The sequence below is a fragment of the Rhopalosiphum maidis genome, chromosome 3 (assembly GCF_003676215.2).
Source record: "Rhopalosiphum maidis isolate BTI-1 chromosome 3, ASM367621v3, whole genome shotgun sequence".
Lineage (NCBI taxonomy): Eukaryota > Metazoa > Arthropoda > Insecta > Hemiptera > Aphididae > Rhopalosiphum > Rhopalosiphum maidis.
The window spans coordinates 67,064,520-67,080,438 of NC_040879.1; the positions used below are offsets into that span (position 1 = coordinate 67,064,520).

The following is a 15,919-nucleotide window of genomic DNA, read 5'->3' on the forward strand; positions in this document are numbered from 1 at the left end:
TCCTCCGTTATTAGATTTTAGCCACGTTAATTCCGTTGTGTTTGCGATGAGATTAATAAGTGCCATATATTTGATACAAATGTCGGTTGTCGTTATTATTTATCACATAGCACTAAGATATTCGGAGATTTAAAGGTCACCGTGTAAATTGTTATCATAATATCATTGACCTATTTTTTCAGCATTTTTTTTCTCTTCGAAAATCGCTTTATTTAATCATATTATGTCCACGGTTGTTTCACAACAATAATTGACGTTGGACGATTATTACAATAGTCTTCAGACATACTGAATAAGTTCCAACTACTCCACATAATATATTGACCGTAAACTCAGAAAACCTGTAAGATTACTATATTCGTATTAGCAAACAAAAACATTCGCAGAACAAAATATTAATATAACATCACATATTATTGAAGTGCGTTGTTAAAATACTTGAAGGGTTCCTTTATCTGCTCTCTCTCTCTCGCAAGAAGATAAGCTAACTAGTGATTTCTGAATATCAATATTGTTCAACACTAATATTATTAACATTAAATTTAATTATAACAAAAGGTTAAATGCAATTAACACAAATTCTTTGAGAACTTATAATTTGTTTATTTACTATTATACGAGAAAATTTAACAACAATTTTAATGACTGAAGTTTTTCTCATTTAACAGAATATTATGAAGCATACCAATATGTTATATATTTAATAGTATAATACAACAATGATTAATGTACATAGTTGTAGTTTGTTGCATGTGTTTATATGTACACGTGTGTGAATCCCGTGTAAAATAAATACCATTTATAATTTGTTTCTTATTTGAATATAATATAATATGATTGCGTTTTTATACCCAAAAATGAATGCTTGCAATTTACGTTTACATTCATACGAGTAATAGATAAAGTAAAATTTATTATTTAACCGATCAAAGTAACAATATTGTATTGGTTGCGTGTGTTGAGCATATCGTAAAAACAATGATGTTAAAAATAGTAATTGCAAAATATCATATCCATTTTAACATAGTATATACATATAAACGACACAAACATAGTATGATATAATATTTTATTACGAGTACAATTCTTATACAAATCCACTTAAAAAAAAAATCAAACGATTTTTCCAAAATAAATAAACTTTGATCGAATAAATATTTTCTACTATATTATCGTGTCTCTAAAAATACTCAATGATATCTTCAACTAATATAATATAAAATAATATTATGCGTTTAATTTAATATGCCAAGTATAAATCTACAGTTGGATAATAAAAATTCAATGTGATATACTAAAATTGTTTTGTACATCATATTATACGTATTATATGTCTTGAAAACGTATTATTTATCATTATTTTTTTTTTTTAATACATAAAATGAAAACTAAAAGATTAATTTGTTTAAAATTTAATTAGATAAAAAAGTTTTGATTTAATTTTCAATAATGATTTATTTTTCGTATATATGCGTACATGGTTATTATAACACAGTATTAATAGTATTATAGAACATTGCACAGCCCTGAAAATAAAACTCATCATAACATTACACAATTAAGCAATGTTTAAAAAAAAAAAAAACAATGAGAAGGCGCTCAGCTTTATATTACGTTTCGAGTGATTGAGTAAAATAAAAAATCTAGTGTACCATCAAAGCCTATAAAGTTGATAAGAACAAGTATCAAAATCTTTAAGTACCGCTGCTCAGTTTAACGGTAATTTTTAAAAATAATTATTTATAGTTAAGACAGGACTGACACAAGGGGCTGTATCTCGTTTTATTTCTAATTTCGTTCAACATTACGTTGGAATTAGCAGTCAGAAGAGTACTTAACACTGGCATAGGAATCAAATTTCAACGTCAAAAATTAATTAAACTAGTGACGTACGCAGACGATGTCGTGGTGTTAGCGAAATCAGAAGGATATCTACGAATAATGACTCGTTTTCTCACACCAGAGAGAAAATAGATGGGTCTGACTATAAATCAATCCGAAGTTCTTGATACTTACATGAAAAAATCCTCTATAACAAAGCTTACTTGTAGAAAATATGGTTTTTGAAAGAGTAAAAGCTTTTAAGTATATAGGTGTACCGATGAGATATTCGGAATAGAACACATATAACTAAAATCGGCGGTAAAATATTTTTCTTTGTTTTACAAACAATTCTTAAACCAATACCACGGTATCAGTAATAAATAACATACAGTTAACCACTATATAGGATATGATCCATACCATTGCGCTATTTGCATACTAAACCTGTTCGATAACAAAAAAGGATTAAAACAGTTTTGGACTCGTTAAGTTACGAGCGAAGAGCGTAAGTAGAATAATTGAGGAAATCATAAAATGGGTATATGTGAGCAAAAGACCGCTTTGTCTTCTGAGCAAATATGGATAGACAGTCTCAAAAAAAATTAAAAAGATAATATGGTAAAATTAGGAATAGGCATTATAAAATGGGGTAATTGCTGATTGGAAATGATAGTGAAAAGAATCTGAATGATCTGGACTGAGGAAAAGAAAGAAAAAAACAATATGGTAATATTATAATAATATATCAAAATCTAACTTTTTATTTGTGTTATTTATTCATTATATATTTTTTTTTAACTCTAATAATTTCATTATTTACAAAGGACTTGAACTATTAGTTAAGGATATTATTTTATTATTTCAGTTCAATTCATGAGTGTTTTACTTGTTAGTACTCTTATCACGTTACCACAAACATTGTTCTCTGACCTGTGTACAACACGTTCACGTCATAAAAAATAGACTCTATCCTCGGGCGTTACGGAGCTAGACGCAAACATGTAATTAGTAACGGATGTAATCTTTACCGTAAAATAAATCCAAAGTGTGAGTCTAGATCACAAAACTTGTTCTCGAGTACCTACCTATTCATTATAGAAAAAATAACATAATTAAATAATTGTTTAAGGGTAGTTTATTAATTAATTAACAATGCCGTTAATTACTCTTAGTCGAAAATAGTTATCGTATTAAAACAAAATAAATTACAATTTTCATTTTTACTGAAAATATATTTTCATATTTTTTATGACATGTATAAAAAAACATTATCAAAGATGTTCTTTTTTTTTTTTTATCATTATACTGTAATTAAAACTTTCAAAGTTATGTCCCTTTTTATTTTAATACATTCTGTGGCTGCTTGAACAAAAAATCGTTTCATATTGTTAAAATTTATTGTAATACGCGTAGCCATATTATTTTGTCTTCTATATCGTAATCTTTACTGCGATTCAATGATAAAGTCTTATCAAAATTATTTTCAAAACAGCTTATAAAGTAATATTAAAATTGGTAAAACGGTGGTTGTATTCAGGTCCATAAACTTTTTAAATTGTATACAAAGAAAAAAAAATGGAGGGTTTTATGAATAAAGAATTTAATAAGCACGATAAATATATTGTTAATAATGAAATTACTTTTTTCTTTTAGTTAACCGGGGACACATCGAAACGGAAGATGAATAATTAACCGCAAATCAAAATTTAATCATTAAGCGGATTGTGTTGTTGGAAAAAATGTGCATTAAACATACGTTAAACTTGAAATATGAATATGATTTGATATTAATTATTCAAGTCTATTGAGAAAGCTTTGCGTAGTAATCAGCTTTCGGAGCTAATAAGGACAGACAATTTTGTTGAAACATCACCCAAAGGCGTCTCGGTTTAGGTTGTCTTGCATTATAAATACCCCAAATTGTTTTTACGACTATATGCGGGAATATTCATGAGTTTAAAACGCACCGATTAGTACATATTAAAAGCAGGAAAAATGTCAAACGGCTAAAGTAGCGAGTTGGCGACGTTCGAGACGATGATGAGAAGTAATCCGATAAAAAGCACACTGTATAAACATATAAAATATGACGCGTACTTAACGAAGTCGTTTGAATAATAGACGTTATACGTAGGTACCTACCTATAATACTTGCCTAACCCACTGAGTTGAACTCACTTTAAACCCGACCGACATGTTTTATATTTTGTGTCCCGTGACGTAAAACCATACAATATACCGACGACAGATGAGTGAAACGGTAAAATAATATTATGAACAATGTACACGCACATACATTCGGTACTTTGGTGGTACTAAGAAGTGTAAAATCTAAACACGCCGAATTTAAAGCGTGTGATTCGAGTGACTTTTTTTTTACTGGAACGGAAAATCTAAAAAAAAAAAAAAACAGTAATGCAAGCAAAAATAATAACTCATTTACGTTTACGTTGATATATAATTTTTTTTTTTAAAAATACATTTGATTAATTACACGACCTACTTGGTGGTTTTAACGTAAAAATATCATACAAACGGCAGGGCTAATTTTAGACCTAAATGGACTATTTAAAAAAATTGCATAAACCTTTTATCGAAACCATCGTACTTGACACTTGTAAGATATCCCTTAATTCTGTATAATAATAATATTATAGACGTGATATTATAGTCACTGTCGGGTCATCGGGTCAAAGACAATCGTCCGATACGCCGTTTTATATATTTTTATTATAATACGAGACTGAATATCGATATAATAATATCATACTAAAGACTATGATATTATGTATAACGCACAAGCCAACCATAGGCGTCTGCAAACATTTTTCTAGGGGAGGGGGGCAATATTATGATTTTAGGAGAAATATTATAATTTTACTAGATATACACTATTCACTATACAATTATCAATCGACTGCAAATAATCTAATCTAATGTTTTTGTAATGGTTACCTATTATTCGTTTTATAATATTTTATTATAACCACTTTGAATTGTCATATATATATACGTACTATAAAATATGTCTGTACGACGGCTGAAAAAGTGCATTTTCTTAGTTTTTAATTACATAAAACTGACTGTTACAGTGTTACCATAAAACAGCTAACCTAAAGAAAATGTTAATAATAACGTTTTTTAAGAAAATTTAATTTAGTATAATTTGTACTCTATATATTTTATAGTGACTCCAATTTATTTGTTAAACATATTAAACTAACTGAAAAAATGGAATTTGTCAAAAAATAATTTTTTAAATACATAAATAATATTTTCTTGGGAAATAATGAATTTACGAGAAATGTTGTTTTATTATTTTTAATGGATATTATTAATCTCTATAATTAAGATACTATACATTTTTATGCTAAGTGCTATAGTTTCATACATAAATTTGAAATGCAACTAAACTACCTCCTTTTGCAATTTTTCAACCCTAAGTCGGCACCAGAAGAGGGTTAGTAATGCCTTCAAAATGCTGCCCCAATTATTTTTTCATGGTACTTAACAAATCTAGTGGGTACGGACCAAATATAGTTAAGTTTAGAAAATAATGACCACCCTAATAAGTATGTATTTATTTTTTACGGCTGATTATTATAATATAGTCAATAGTAATTTATCTTAAGACATTCAATTAAGAAATAATTTTGAAAAAACCAGGGGGTGGGGGAAATTACGCAGCTTGCCTCCCCTCTCCGGACACCTATGAAACCAACTCATTTTTTTCAATCTATTCAATGGACGTTTTCGAAAAAGCGTTTTTGACGAGACGTGTAATGATAAAACAATAATTTAATTCTCCGTCCGAATATCGTCGCGCGCGTCCCGCCAAGTAAATATTTTACTCTGTCCCGTTGGATTTATACGCAAATTTCGTTCTACCGCCGACCATCGACCTGGCCCCGTAAACCGCAGCTGTATTGTACATCGTATATACACACACCGAATGTTTAAATAATTAATAATATAACATCGCGGATTCCCGCGCGCGTCCGACTACGATATCGCCGCGGTGGGTCGCGTAAAACAACATTACGACATTATATTATTATTATATTATACGATATCATATTATTACTATACACGAGTACACGGTTTGGAGTAACAACGGCAATTGGAGCGTGATTAGTTACGAATCGGCCGCGGCGTGGTTGTTCGCTTCGCGGTGTATATTATATTATTTTAATCTGCGCGGAAAGGGTCCGCGTACTGTTTGCAGACGAGTGGTGCCGACCCGTAGTTGTAATGGTATCACCCCGTTTCGCCGAATCCCACTTAACTGACGAAAAAACCAGTTGTATACGGATTGATAACAAATCCGATTTGGCCGAATGCTATTTTTTCGAATCCCATTTTGCCGAAAAAATTTTATTGATCAGAGCTTTTTTCTTTTTTTTGTTTTTAAGTCAAAAAGACTGAAAAATTAATACAAGGCTCCTAACATATTGTGACTAGTAGCTACGGGGAGGGTTTAGGGGCTTAAATCCCCCTTCACAAAAACTAAAAATTTCTAGTATATTCTAAAATTTAAAATTTTCAAATCATTTTTTCTTTACTGAATAAATACTTAATATAATATAGTTGTGGTTGTAATGGCCGTGGAGTTAGACGTGTTCGACTTATACCTATGCAGTACTGCTTCTGCGACACTGAACACAAAACCTACCAAAAACCAATGTCCTGTTAAACGTGTAGGTATATTATAATAATATTATGGCGATGAGGCATGAGGGCGGCGGCGGTGTACAAGTGCATATTATAATAATTTATATTTATTATAATCAACGCCAGACGGCTTTTACAAAATCATCAGACAAGAAATACATAGATAACAGATAAAAACATATAACAACATGTCAACATATTATAAGATGCATAACTCATACTGCCTTTAATATTAGAGAGAAGAAAAAAAAATAATAAATAAATAAATAAATAAAACATGGTGTAAATGATGAGAAACAAGATTTTTTTTTCAATGTGAGCCTTAGTACTGAATATGGTTTAATAGTCTATTATATGATTATTTGCGTTATGCATGATCCTTAAAAATGAGACATTCCTGGAGAAGTTAGATGTTTATTGGCGGGTTTATAAAAATTACACTGAAGCCTAGTGTCACTAGGAATACGAAAACTGAGTTCTCCAAGAAGCCTCTCGGGGCACCGACTTGACTTTTGATCAGACGCCGAATAAAAGTGATACCGAAATAGTGTAATGTTATATCGTTACATACTCGTCGCCGTGCGGTGTGCCTACTAACTCGTCAACACTACGCCGACAACGACCGCTGCGGCAATCGGCATATTAAATGATTGTTTTGTTGTAACGGCGAATAATACGACCTATCTAGGCTACCTCGGCACACTGTACAGCCGCCGCCGCCGAACGGTAAATACGATAAAGGCTTTTGTGTAATATTATTATTATATTGTGTACGCGGAATGAAGTAATATATTGAAAAACACCTTTTTTTTTCCTATCTATCTGTGTTGCGGATGTTTTCCGAGAAGTAAGTTAACCGTTATATTTGAAAAAAAGTAAAATAAATCGAAAAGCTCCAGCGTTTTTTGATTAAAAGAAAAAAAAAATTACAACTCGTTGATTGTTTTTCTACACCGCAGTAACAGCGATTACTAGTATTGCGTTGTAATTTATTGTATCATACCTGTGGATTTGCGCTAATTTAGCCTGAACGTATTACAATAATCGTATAGGTTATTGGCAAACGCATTTTGACTGAAAACGCTGTTGGAAATATTTTTCAACACTTATTACTACTACGGGAACTGTCTATTCGACACGCTTTAAGTTTTTCACTCGTTTTTCGAAATTCTGGCATTATTAAATTGTTTATGTTAAGTGTTTTTTTTATTTTTTTTTTAACTCAAATCGTATTGTTTTATGTAGCCAAATTTGGTTTATCTAATATTAATGTACAATTTATTTCTTTAAACTCTCAAGCCTCAACCTCAAATCATTTTTTTTTTCTAGACGTTTTTAGTTTAAACTTTTAATCACTAGAGATTTGAAATGTTTTCGTGTGTTATAATTTAGTTTTGTTTTTTGAATAGGACAATGTAACAAAAACTCACAAACACATCACAAGTGGTAATATACTGCGCGTGAATAATGAAAAAAATAAATGATGTGTAATGTGTTCAATATACTAACATGTTGGCATATTTGTACAGTCTAATGAATAAATGTTAATGTATTTATTATTAAAGCTCTAAATAAGAGGAACAATATAAAAACATTTGTACAATATTAAATTGATGTTTAATACTGACATTACAAAATTAAACAAATTCTATTGAACATTTAAATTAATCGGTATAAACTCTAAGTCTTGAAGTATCGCACTATAAAACGTTAATACCACTATTATAAGTACCATACTAGGTACAACTTGTATTTTTTCAAGTGTTTTAACCACCTCGACCTAATAATAAAAAGGTAGTTTTTGTCGTTTTTGGTATGCAACGTAACACCTATACCGTTTTTCATAAATTGTTACGGTCAATATCGTCATTATAATACCTAGTTCGGTTAATTGAGTTATAAAACAAATAAATAAAGGGTTGATTTAACCGACTCGCCAACTAGTAATAATTTTAATTTTGAGCACCATGTCTATAAAAAGGTCGCCATGTCATGGTTTGAAACTCGACGTAGCTTTTAATTTATTAAATTGTTGAACAATTTTCTTTAATTTATTGATATTTTAATAATAACATAAAATATAATGTCTAATGAAAAATATTTTTACTATTACTTTTTTTTTAATCAAGTACCTAGACGAATTTTTACTTGACTACTCAGATGCTGTTTTTAAATCGAAGATTTGGTACGAATAAAAAGTCATACAAATGACTTATAAAAATTAAAAAGTGAAAAATTTGAATTTAGATGAAGTAAGTGCCGGCGGGTGTTGGTGAAATCTCACTTGGTATAATCTGTAAAATGAGAGTTTGACGTCATATTATAACACAAATTCATAGAAATGTCATATTAAAGATATTGCATGACAAAAACTATCGATTTTCTATATAGGGTGGTGTTGTTTGACACTTGACGTTGACGCACATAATTTTTTTAGCTTTTTGGTATCTCGTACAAGTATTTTTTTTATCTTTTATTTTTTTGTGAACTTTAACCGTAAAATTATAATAAACTATTTAGCCACACGCCCACACACCATAATGTAAATTACTATTTTCTAGTAGCTAACAATTGTTATGGTATTTTTTTCAATAGATAAATCTAATAATCAAAATATTACTTTTTATTACACGTTTATAATCTGGCAAACAACGACAAATGAACGTATGCGAGCATTGAATCGTATATGATATTGCCTGTAGAACAAAATTTTTAGCTGCCACTTGCACTTCCGAGTGGAGTATTCGATTAAAAAAAAAAAAAATCACTATATTCTTATATGCCCGACTTCATTAACCTAACTATACCTAGCGTTCGAAACGAAAAACACCCAAATAAATGTGTGCAATAGTTAGATCATAGCAATATAAAATAAAAACAACACCATGTGTAAAAATGACCATTGATCACTCGTCTTACGTAAGGAGAATTCCAGGTCTTTTCACACTCACATTTCTAATTTTTGATTTCATTAAGTTTTTGATCTTACTTTAAAATATAAGGTTATTTATTCAATATAGGCATTATAATCGTACATATTATAGTGTTCAAAATAAACTCATAGTTTGATTTTATTTGGTTACAACTTAAAAAACACTACTGAAAATTTGATTGACAAAAAAAAGACCGATAAACTGCGTTATATACCAATTTATCTATTTATTATGATTCATTGGATTAGGTTTTCAGCGCTTTAGTAGAGTTTTTGACTTATGGTTTGATACATCTATAAGTATCTAACTAGACCAGCGTTGTAGTGGTTTTGTTGAATCCTCAACGAGTGTAATTTGTCTTTGTAAATTAAAATATTTATAAATATTTAAATTGATACGTATAAATATGTTTGCACGTATATTATATAGATAGGCATATACAAATTAGGTACAAATAAAATTATCTCAAGAGTAACCTGACCCATGGCCTTGGTAAAATTTAAGTGATAAGCGTGTATTAAAGTTTAATAACTGTATTATTAGCTGTTGTAGTGTTCATGCGCGCGTGCTAATATGATGACCATGAGAAAACGTACCGTGTTAAAAATTCAAACAAATCTAAATATTTCAAATAAACCGGCGGAAGCAAAAAACGCGGGTTTCCTAGCAAATAATCATAGTATTGAGAAGTCAACATATTTCTCAAATAAAAAAAACAAATTGGATTACGTTTCAAAATTAATTTCAGAAAATGACCGGCGAAATTCAGCAGTTATACTGACAAAGTCAACAGGTACTGTAAACGTAAAATATAATATAATATATGATGATATTAAAGCAGAAATCGTTTGTATTAATATTAAGGTATAATGACAAAAAATGATAAATCGTGTGAAAACTAACTATCCAAATGAAACACATTTGTTTATAATGGTTATGTAAGTAATAACATCGTTTAATTTTGTTAAAAAGACTAAATCATTCCATTTTATTATAAATATATTATTATCATTTTTCAATTAAGTAAACAAAATAAAAGTAGTAGATATATCATAATTTATTATTATGATAACCAAAAAGAAAAAATTCGTCTAATTGTTGTTCTTATTATAAAACGCCGACACTGATTATATTATAATCTAATAATAATAATAATAAAAAAATATGTATTTTTATAGCTATCCAAAACATTTTTTAATACTTAAACTAGTTTTAAACTTTTTATTTCAAAACAATGGTAATAAAACATCTGATAAATATATTACATATTTAATTAAATATGTAGTCAAACCTATAGTAACTTTTGTACCTAATATATGTTAATTATCATTTATCAATAATTTATAACAAGTAAGATAACGTTTTCTAAAGTAAATAAACAATGTAATGATAAATTGGATTTTTTATATGATTTATTGGAACATTATTGATATAAATATATAAATATTAAGTTTCCCAAATCAATTCAATTAATTGGATTTCATGTGGTTATTAGTAGTAACCATTTCTAAAAAAAAAGACCAAATATTACTTAACGATAAAAAAATGAATCACATAATGTAATATAAAACCAAATATATTACGTTATAGGATTGTACCTATGTTCAAATAACAATAAAGTACAAATCAAAGACCAATTCAAACGCTTTTAAGTCTTATTAATCATATTTTAACGTTGGTTTCGTATTATATTACAATATACATTTTTTAAAAAATTAAAAATATCAAATTAATAGAAGCACTTTTTTTAAATAATATATATAATTTTGATTGTTGTGTTTGCGTAAGTGAGAAGTTGGTAAAGTAAACATGTACAGATAGATATTGTCTCAAATAGTCAAGCAATTAAATCAAATTCGTATTTTAAGAAAAGTATTTTATTACACATACTGCAGTGGACGTAAATTATTAAATAAACAAATTATTCCGAAATCAGTTATGATAATTTTAAGAAGTTCTGTCTTTAGTTTTTTTCAAGACCTAATCAACGTCTTAACTTTTTTGATGCCCATCTACTGTAAAGGAGAAAGTTTTTTTACACAGCTGACAACAATATCAATTTCAATTTTGTACACTTTTCAAAATGAAAATTGAAAATTATCTTTTATTACTGAGTCCAACATTTGAAAAATAGTAATAGTTAGTAAAAGCAATATATTTTCGTTAACAGTGAATATTTCATTTTATTTTATTTGTTAATTTTTATTTTTAAGAACAAATTAAAATAAGAAAAATATATAGTATGTCAGCGGGTTAAACACTTGCAGTAAGAGTTGGTTGTATCAATACAATGTATTTCAAAGTTAATGGTTAGTTTTTTTTTTTTTTTTAATGGCAAATAATTGCTATATTTAAAACAATTTAAATAAGTTTTAACATTATTTATGACGTATTATAACAATATTGTCCTTATCAGCATCTCGTTTGTGTATATTGGTAAAATCAATATCAAATTATAATTGTAATAAATATGGAAACCAATATTTTTAATTCCTAAATCCAAAGTATATTATTTTTTCTGATAAATAAATAATGTGTTAAATGTTGATTGGGTATGTGTAAATATTTCATATCAAACGCGTGTTATATTGTATTAATAAATATTAAAGTTCAGTTAGAGACGTATATCAATACCGTATGTGCGTTTAACATTTAAACATATTTACTACAATTACTTCACGTATCGTATATATTATCTGAAGGTAAAAAAAAAAACCAATATCATCAATATTTTAAAGGTGTTCATCGAAATAAATAAATTTAATATGTTTTCATATTTTAAGTCTGTTATAATAAAAATTATACATTGAATTAATGCTAGTTTTTTTTTTTATAATTGTTATTATTGTTATTGATTAAGTTAATACTTTTTACTTATTTAATTAATAAACTTGTATTTTTTTTTAATATTTTAGCGAAACTAGTAACTTAGTGTTTGCAAGTACTTGAAATTATGTTTATTAAAATAATAACTGATAATTATTATAATATTTTGATAAATTAAAAAAAATTATTTTTTACAAATATGCGGACAATACGGTATGTATAACGATTATGAAATTATATCGTTTTTCAATGTTTTTGTAGATATACGATTTTAAAAATATTAACTTTTGTAAATATAATACCATTTTTGTATCGTTATACATGATAAATTCACTTCATATTATATTATTGTATATTAATAAAGATAAATTGGCAGCAGTCGTGTAGGCAACTATATAATAAATAATAATATTCTACGTCGTCACGTGTGTTCCATTTACGGTGAGCTCTATTATACTTATTTAAATAACAGAAATAATGTCAAACACACGTTTATAGAACGTTGAAGTTTTGACTTTTAAAAATCGTGAACAGTTTGACTTAGCGGTTTGGTAAACCATATTAATATCTTCTATTGTGCTCAACATTGTTATTGTTCAACGTGTATAAGCTTTTATTTATATATGAAATGAGAATCATATCTACAAAAATTAAAAAAAAAATACATTTGGTAGTTACCCTCCTCACTTAAAACAATATATTTTAATTAGCATTTAATATTTTTTTTTTTTTTTTTGTTGAATAACATGATTTAATACAATATAATGTTAAAAAAAATTATCCAACGCACACTTTCATAAGATATTTTTCATCCAAAGAGAGGAGTGGTACAAGTTCGATTGATTCAAAGTTATAATTAAAGTAGTTTTTATTGTGTTCAAGAATTTAGAATTTTGAAACTCGCCTACACAAAACAAATTTCAATCGACACAGGAAATATGCTTTTACATATTTCAGATCAACATAATTTCACAACAATATAAGAAACCACCGAAAAATAATTAAGGTAGTTTATGAGTTATGCAATCAAATTTTATGAAGTTTTAGAAAGTATAATCGTGTAATTATGGTTGAATTAACATAATCTTATTAAATTAAAAATCATCAATTTTAATTACAGTAAAAAAAAAAAAATAATAATAATTATGTCAAGCACATTATTATTGTTTTTCCTATTTTTCATCATTTACGTCTAACTTTCTTTATTTTCATAAAGCAATTTTTCAAATTAATATTACAATAATGCCCTTGAACGTTGCAAATTAATTTTATATTTTGATTTTAACAATCAATCAATTGCAATTTTGCATGTCAATGGGCTTCTGTGCATTTTTTTTTGTTGCATAAATATTTCGAAATTGTATATAAATTTCAATAGGTCTAAAAGTTTTAATCAACTTATTTTTTTGATTTAAAAAAATTTATTTTTTAAACTACATGTTAACGATTTTATTTATGATTACTAAAAATGTCATAAGATACTTCGTTGTTTGTGAAAATGTTCTTAAAAACTACTGAGAACTCCTAATTTTGTCCGTTCAAAATACTATATCTGTGTCCAGTTTACAATTGATTAAGGGTCATAACGAAACTTTTGTAGTGAGTATTTTATTGCTCCAAAAGTATTCCAAGTAAAAACACATGGTATTAAACTTATGTATAGTTTCTTCGGTACCACTAGGAATTTACTTGAAACTTATTTTCCATTCTTATCATTGTACAGTATAATATATAATATCAATAGAATGGGATGATAAGTATTTGTATAGAGAGAGTATGCTCAGAATTTAAAAAATGTAGTCAATAAGCACAACAGATAATATTGATAACTACATATGCTAATAACGCCACAAACTTTAATTAATTTTGCATCCCAAAGTAGAAATATTATACATGATACACACTATATAATTGAATATTACAATCATAAACACTCGACACTTTTTGATTCCGTCCAAATTATTATTTAATATTAAAATGACACTCAGTTTGACATTCATAAACAACATAAGTGAACTCGAATAGTAGATATACATTTATTAATAGTCATCTCCATACAGTAAAGTTTATTTTCAAAATAAATTAATAATTATTTTAAGCACATGAAAAACCTGTCTTTTATATTTTTTATACAAATATTTCTTGCACAAGTTCTCAGACACCAGTTACGGAAAACATATCCATAAGGAATAGAAATCCTTTCCAGGATAACGAATATCGTAATAAGCTCTCTATGACCTCGTTACAATTTAAAAGAATATGTAGATTTTTCAAAGAATTCAGTTTTTTACTATTGAAATTTAAAATACTTGATAATTGTTTGTATTTTTTAAAACAAAGCAAATCTGATTAGTTGTAATTTTTAATGTAAAATAAATATGATACATTTTAAAGATATTCGTTTTTCTTTTCTTACTTTTTATAATATATTATTCTTAAAAAGATATTATGATATAATTACATATACTTTTGTGACCCCTTCCGTATTTTGTTATAACCGTTACAGTATGACACATTCAATTTTTACATCTTATGTAACCATTTGTTTTAAATGTATTTTTATAAAGAATATTTTTCTGAAAATATCCTTAATATTGATTTATTATACTTACCATCGATAATTTGAAAAAGTTTCTAATTTATTATTGGATTTAACTTACTAATTTAGTCAAAACTTGTGTTTTTTTTTTTAATTTAAAAATATTATGATTATTATTTTGATTGGTTTTTACTTAACGAATAATCGACTTACAGTTAAAAAAATTGTAAGTGTTCATCGTTAGTCTTGACACAGAAACAAATATAGAATATTATTTGAGATAAAAATGCAAAATATATCAATTACTCAAAACCTATATACTAAAACTTTGCGATTGTATATCGCGGAAAATATGACATTTCAGCATTTTAATGAATAAATTGTATTTACAATATCATATAAAATATTAACAAACTTTTCGTAAACTTTATTCAAATTATAAGTTTATTTATAATTTTTATAAGTAAAATGTAAATATTTTAATTAAATTTATAACATACTTTATAGTTCAACAAGAGTTTATTTTACCAATGAATTTAACAGATATAGTATTATTAGATTCTCCGTGAAGCAGTGAATGTATTGGATTTACAATGATGTAAATTATTTTTTATTCTGTTTTATTTAAATGTTTTGCATTATTTTTTTTTATGGGTACCTGATTTTTCAATTTTTCCAGGAATGAATTAAATTAAATTTTTAAACTAAAAACAACAGTTATAATTATCACGTTGTTAAAATATTGACTCTATAAATATGCAATTTATCACGATTTTGTGTATTAATATTTTCTATACACAATGAAATTTTAAAAATATTAAGAATAAGTATAATTTATTCATTTTATACACAACATTATTCTACAGAAAATCCATTTAAAAGTTAATAAAAATAATAATATGATTATCATTATATTAAAAGTGATATTGTATATCCATAAATTAATTTAACATACAAAATTACTTTTAAAAACATAAATTACTTAATTTACTTTGGCTCAAAATCGTTTTTGTATGCAACAATTTGTCATTTAATTCTAACTTAACACAACCAATTTTAGTGACTACCTACTCAATTAAGAACTGAAACCTTTTAATCACACGAAACCAACTAACATTGGAGCGAC

The 15,919-nt window shown here is 27.0% G+C and overlaps 2 protein-coding genes across 2 annotated transcripts in view; one reads left to right on the plus strand and one right to left on the minus strand.

Annotated features, from left to right (window-relative positions):
- The window catches only part of LOC113555708, a 347,759-nt gene that overhangs the window by 298,240 nt on the left and 33,600 nt on the right, over positions 1-15,919 (minus strand). The window lies entirely within an intron of this gene.
- Positions 10,015-15,919, plus strand: part of LOC113555707 (monoacylglycerol lipase ABHD12-like) — a 77,729-nt gene continuing 71,824 nt past the window's right edge. Inside the window, exon 1 of the mRNA XM_026960221.2 lies at positions 10,015-10,221. The gene's annotated coding sequence lies outside the window, so the exon portion shown is untranslated. The remainder of the gene's footprint in view (positions 10,222-15,919) is intronic.